Consider the following 6,672-nt stretch of genomic DNA (forward strand, 5'->3'; position numbering starts at 1 on the left):
ACTAACCCCTTTTCAATTTGAATAAATAAATGAATATAAAATGAAAAAGATTTGAATTTTCGTTCACCAGATGCCCAGAACTCGTTCAAAATCGTTCAAAGGCAGGTCCAAGTGGTTAAGGCTGTTATTAAAATTAAATCCTCAAGTTTCAAAAATTCACTCCCAGGGGCGATATATAGCGTACCCTGGGCGATATATCGCCAAGACCTATATCCCGAGCCCCGTTCGTTCGTTAGTGCGAAGTCGGCGTGTTTTTCGTATCTCCCGTAGGCGATATATCGGCCCCTAAAGGTGAGATATATCTACATACGTTGATATATTAAACATGTATTTGCACTTTTTCAACATATTTTGAATTGATTATACATCTTTGACTGAGTCAAAACGTGATCCTAACAACTGCTAGAAGGTTCTAGAGCTTCTAGATCTTTCTTTTAATTAAAATATTCATAAAAAACACTTAAATCCTTAATAAACATGATTATGACAAGTGTCACATTCTTAATAATTCTATCCAAACCTTAGGTTATCATAAATAATATTTATAGGACCAGCAATATTAATGAAACCTTATGTTATAATTAATATTTCTAAGCTATAGGTTAAACTTAAAAAATCCATAACTGTTGCTATGAGTTTCCAACTAAGTCTCGACTTGAACTAAAATTCACAGAAATGAACATACTACAAACTACTACTAACTACTACTACTATCTAGCTAAGTAAAAACTCTGGCACACTACACCAATACCCCAATTTTTGGTGAGAAAAATAAGTTAGATTTTATGTGTTATGTGCTATGTGCTTTGTCTATGCATGTATGTTGTTTTTATGTTTTTAGACGCTTGGGAAATATAGTTGCTTAGATAGCAAATCCCGAGATTTTTATCATTATCATATACTATAGTTGTGTCTAAACCTATCTCTAAATAGTAGCAAGCGGACTATAGATGTTTTCTATGACATACTATAGTTGTGTGTAAACCTACCTCTAAATAGTAGCAAGAGGACTGTAGATGGTTTTTATCACATACTACGGTAATGAGTTAATTGTCATTAATATTGTAGTCCATTTTTGTAACGACCCAAAATTACTAATAAGGCTTAAGGGCCTTGATTAGTATGTCGGGAGGGCATAACTGGATTATATGTGATTTAAATGACTAAAAGCATGTTTATATGATTATTTGGATATATGTGATGCATGACTATGTGTATTAGTATGCATGTAGGCCCTGATTAGGTTAGAAGAGCATATTCGTAATTTTGGCCCGTTGAGGGCTTAAATGTAAATATCTGTGATAAATTGTTGAGACCACATTATTATGTGAATATATTTGTAACTTGTGACTCGAGACGATCCTAGTGAGGAGTCTAGCGAAAAAGTCACGGTGGGAATTTGTACCTGGCTTGGGGCAAGCCTGGGGGTATTTATGAGAATTTAGGAAATATATTGGAGTCTATTTTGATATTGAGGAATATAATTGGTGATTAGTTAGGTGTTGGGAAGTAAGCGGTAAATATTAGAGACACTCGAGGAATTAACGGGAATTGGGAGTAATGACTAAATGCCCTTAGGAGGTTTAAAAGCTTAGTTTTAATTGGGAGGGAAATTTGGTCTTTTGGTGTTTAAAATCAGATATAAGTGTTGTTTTTGGCTTTATTGCCTTAGTGGAATATGTAGAAAGCTTTAGAAGTCTGAAGAAAAGAAAGGAAAGATGGAAAAAGAAATAGAAGTCTCTTCTCTCTCACAGTTTGGGATTCCTTCTTCAATTCTTGGGGCCTTTTGGAGCTAAAATTTAGAGGAGCTTTAGGCTAAGGCTTTTTACATGGGACGTTGATCAAGTTTGAGAGTTCAGCAGGGATTAGGTATCCAACTGAGGTAAGTTTCTAGGTTCTTCTCTTGTGTTTCTAGTTTTGGCTGAGATGGTTTTCTAAACTTGAGTTTTGGATGGAATCAAGGGGGATAAGCTCGAGGAAGTGAAGGGCTTAAAGCTGAAAGGACACTAGGGATAATCTAGGTTGAGAGTCTCCATTGAAGGTATGAAATTCTAGCTCTAAAGTCTTAAAGTTTCTGTTGTTTTCTATTGAGTTTTTTTAGCTTTAAGCTCAACTAGGGTGATTTCTTTATTTTAGGGTGCATGTGATTGAATTTTTTATGGTTGGGTCATATGGGGTGAGATATAGATGTTGGTAGGCTTGTTTTGGAGTTTCGTTGAGGTTTGGAAGGATTTTGGAGGGTTTTGGCTCGAGGAAGTTTGAAGAGGTGAAAACAGGGTGCTGTCTGGCTATGACTAGCGTTGTAACGCTAGCCTTAGGGCACTATAGCACTAGGCTTGGATGCTTGGGGTATTTTTGGCTATGTTTGTAGTGCTGTAGCGTTACCCTGAACCTAGAAGGAGATTTTTGGGTTATTTTCTAGGGTTTTTGCCTGGGGGCTCAGGGTTTGATTCCACCATCCCTTCTGGTGGAATTAGGGTTTTTCGAGGGCTCGGGATTGGTCCCAAGGTTAGGTTTTTGGGATTGAAGTTTGGTGATGATTCTGATCTATGACTGCGACTAGGTGTATGCTAGGGCTCGGAAGGGATCGTGCTTGAGGGGTGTCATCATTGATCAAAGCTATCGGAATCCAAAGGTAAGAAAACTGCACCTGGTTATGTGATTGTGTTGGGACTAAGAGCTCCCTATATCTGGATGATGTCATAGATGGTATTATGCCATGGGACATGTGATAAATGGCCTAAGAGTGCTGTAATCAATATTTGCGCACAGGGCGCGGCTCGGCCACTGGTAGCTGAGGACAGCTTGATATTCATTGAGCTCGGTTTAAGCGGGCCAGAGTCAGTGGGATAAATAGAGGGTGCAACCTAAGGGCGTTGACCATGGTTATCATATGTGAATTACTTTTTAGTATGAAATGATGAACCTGGTATGCTGAACATTTGACTATTGTGAATATCTGGATTGTTGAGTATATGATTATACTGTGTGAGTTATCTGGTTGTTTGTTTGATGACTATGCTCCGTTATTGTGTTTTCTTGCTGGGCCTTGGCTCACAGGTGCTACGTGGTGCATGTAAAGGCAAGGGCAAAGTGGACCAGTCCTGAGATGGAGAGCTTTGGGGCTGAATGTACATAGTCAGCTGATCGGCTGCCACGGCCGAGGAGTGGTACAGGACGAGAAGATCCTAATTGTCTATTTTGCCCTTAGAGTGGCTAGTAACTGTAATTTTATCCTGGAATTTTATAAACTGTTTTTTGACGTTAATACTTTTGGGATCCTATGTGAAGTAGTGTTTGATTATATAAAGTGTAGCTTTTGTGACCAAAATATTTTAACCCTAGTTCAACTGTAGTTTCGGTAACACGATTCTAACTATATGACTTGATTAGCAAGTCTTGCACCTTTGTAAACACACAGTGTAACGGTCTTGGCTATCCAGGGCGTTACAATTTTCCTTACTAGGCATTAGGCTCATTCCTTTTTATTTACATTGTGCAGGTAAATGAACATGGAAGGCGGGATGGATCCTAGGTGGCTTTGGCATGTGTATTGGGAGAGGACTAAGAGAATGGACCGATGGAATCGATCAAGGGCGACATTGACATTTGAGTCTTTTATTTATATATTTATGATTTCCGCATTTAGTATTTGAACATTTAACTAAAGGTTTTGTTTTTCTTTATGATTTTATGTAATAACAATGGGATCTCGTATTTTGGATTTTCTATAATGAAGTCTATTATTTTAGGTATATATCTACAGATAGTGGTATGTCGTAGTAGTTTTTTAAGGTCGGAGGTCTATAAGTTAGTCGGGTCTTTACAGTTGGTACCGGAGTCATGGTTGGTATGCATAAAGTTCTCCTTGATACACACACAAAAGCTCTGGATTTAACCGTCAATGTAAGTGTTTATGTTATGAATATTATGTTTATAATAAAATATAACGTTCTAGTCATTATGTTTTCACTCAAAGTGAATGGAGCTGTGACTTATCAAGAAATCCATGCCATTAAGGCATTGAAAAGGGTTAGAGAGCCAAAGGATACAATAGGAATGCTAGAAAGAATCACTCAAAGATTGGTCAAATTCCACAAGGAGATAGTTCACCTTCAAATCACTAGGGAAATTATGATAAGAGCCATGGAACAATATGTCCTAGTAATTAGGCTTCTTCAGGATTTGCCTTCTGTGGTTTCAAAATTTGAAGAATTATGGGAAACTATGGATGATGAAGATGACTTACCTATGGCCATGAGATATTATTTTCTTATACTTAGATTTACCTATAGCTTTGAGATTCAATTAACCAATGAACAAAAGAATAATATCCTAATGAATATTCCCTGTGCTAGTTTCGAGGCTTACGATATTGATGATTATGATGAAATAACTGATGATATACTAGATGAAGGGTCATATGTAGAAGATCGTGATTTTTATAAATTTTACTATAGTTGTTATTAGTATTGTTTCTTTATGTTGAATTATTATTGTAATAAGTGAAAATCTTTTTCCAAAATTATCTTGATTCATCTGTCCGTGAGGAATTGCCAAAACATTTGACTCTTCACCCATTCCAATAAAGCTGTTATTTTTTTAATGGCATGTTTGAATTTGAACTTTTGGTATTTGGAAATCAAAATTAACTTAGAATAAATTCAATAAATAATGACTGAGTTCAGTGAGGGTGGATACAAATCAATGGACCAGGTTCTGTATTGAGAGTTTAGGGGACCATAGTAGTGGGAACGATTTTACTAATCCCAGCCTTCCCTCAATATGGTTAACTTTGGAACAGCGACAAGTTTCGAGCCTGAGAATTAATTCATATAAGGTGGCTAGAAAGAGACTTAGAAAATTATAAAGATGGCCTAATAGTCGAAGTATAGAAACACACCCTAATTTATAAAGATAACTTACATAATTTTTCTTATGAAATCATAATTAATAGGTCCGAGTTATGTTTCCTTAGACTAAGTTTGTGCCTTAGAAACTATTAGGGTAAGTTCTAACATGTTTTTCTCGACTAATAGAACTTTGATGACGGTGTCGCTATGAAGGTCTGCACACATGAATGACAATGCCCCAAGCACCGCCAACTAGATTTACGAGGCCCCTCCAGTCCGAAGAAGGGGAAAACACACTGCCACTCCTAGTTCTAATAGAAATGCACCACCTCCAGTTGAAAACAATGTTGAGATTATTCGATTACGGAAACAAGTAGAAGAATTACTACACCAACAATGACAATGTCAGCCACAACCTTAGCCACAGCATCAACCGTAGCCTCAGCCGCAACCTCAGTCGCAGCCTCAGCCAGTGGCTCAACCACCCCAGCAAGAGAAGAATGGAGGATATCCATATGGGGGATGGCCGATGGAAAATTATGCACCTTATCCAGCTCAGTACATAGAGCCAATCTACGAGCGTTTTTGTAAGTAGCATGCTCCAAATTTTGAAGGGACAACATACCCCTTTGAGGCTAAAGAATGGCTCAGGAAGGTAGAGCCGATTTTGGCACACATGAACCTCAGCAACGCGGATCACATATCCTGCGTTTCTTCTCTACTAAAAAAGGATGTCCTAATTTGGTGGGATTTGGTACAACAAACTCACGATATCACCACAATGACTTGGGACATATTTGTGGATTTGTTTCACAAAAAGTACTACAACTCGACACTCATCGTTACGAGGGTCAAAGAGTTTGCTTGTATGAAACAGGGCAATTTGACGGTAGCCGAGTACACTCAAAAATTTGATCATCTAGCCAAGTTTGCACCATAGTTAGTCCCAAATGACTACTTGAGGGTGTTGACGGTGATAACTCATCAACGAATTAAGGTCATAAAATTCAAAGACTTAATCAGGAACTTATAAACCTAGGAAAACTTATGGAGACTCAGAGAAAAATGGCAGGAGAGTAATGAAAGAAAACATGTATATTGCTCTTTGAAAAGTCTGGTATTACATGAATTTTCCAACCCCTTAGTTTGAGGGGTGGAGGTCTATTTATAGCTTCGCTCTAATGGCCTCTAATACAGGGTGGTCCCAGGAAACAAGAAGGTACTTGGGTACACTGTCATGGTAGTGGCACAGGTCCTGGTGGAGTAGAGGATTGTGGTGTCGATGCTTGTTTATTGTCAGAGACATGCAGGTCTTGCCACCACTCCTCATACTTCCACTACTTTCTCCTCAGGGTCACGCCTCTGTCCTCCTCAGGGTTGTACATCCCATACTCATGGGCATGCCTTGTACCTGATGGCACTTCTTTTATTTACACAATATAAACTCTCTCCAAGCTTCTTTACATTTCTCTAAGTAATGAAGAACATTGTTGGTTCTTCATTAACATAGAATGGAATTCCTGTACACAGCCTCCACGTTGAGGCAATTTTTGGAGATAGGCCTTGCATAGTGAGGCCCTGCTACGTATCAGCCCCGTGGCGTGGGGTTTGGAGAATTAGGCCTTCCATGTGGATGATGTGCATCTTGGTGTTTGGGTACATGGTCTTGGTGTCGAGGCATATTAGCGTTTCGGAATGCAACACCTCACCTAGCGAGGCATTGACAGGTGTGTGAAGTGCCTCGCGAGTGGTCAAGATACGATGGCCTCGTGAGACACCTATGGGGGGCGAGGTACTGTGGTGTGGCCGAGTGGGGTGC

The sequence above is a fragment of the Humulus lupulus genome, chromosome 4 (genome assembly GCF_963169125.1).
Source record: "Humulus lupulus chromosome 4, drHumLupu1.1, whole genome shotgun sequence".
Taxonomy (NCBI): Eukaryota; Viridiplantae; Streptophyta; class Magnoliopsida; order Rosales; family Cannabaceae; genus Humulus; species Humulus lupulus.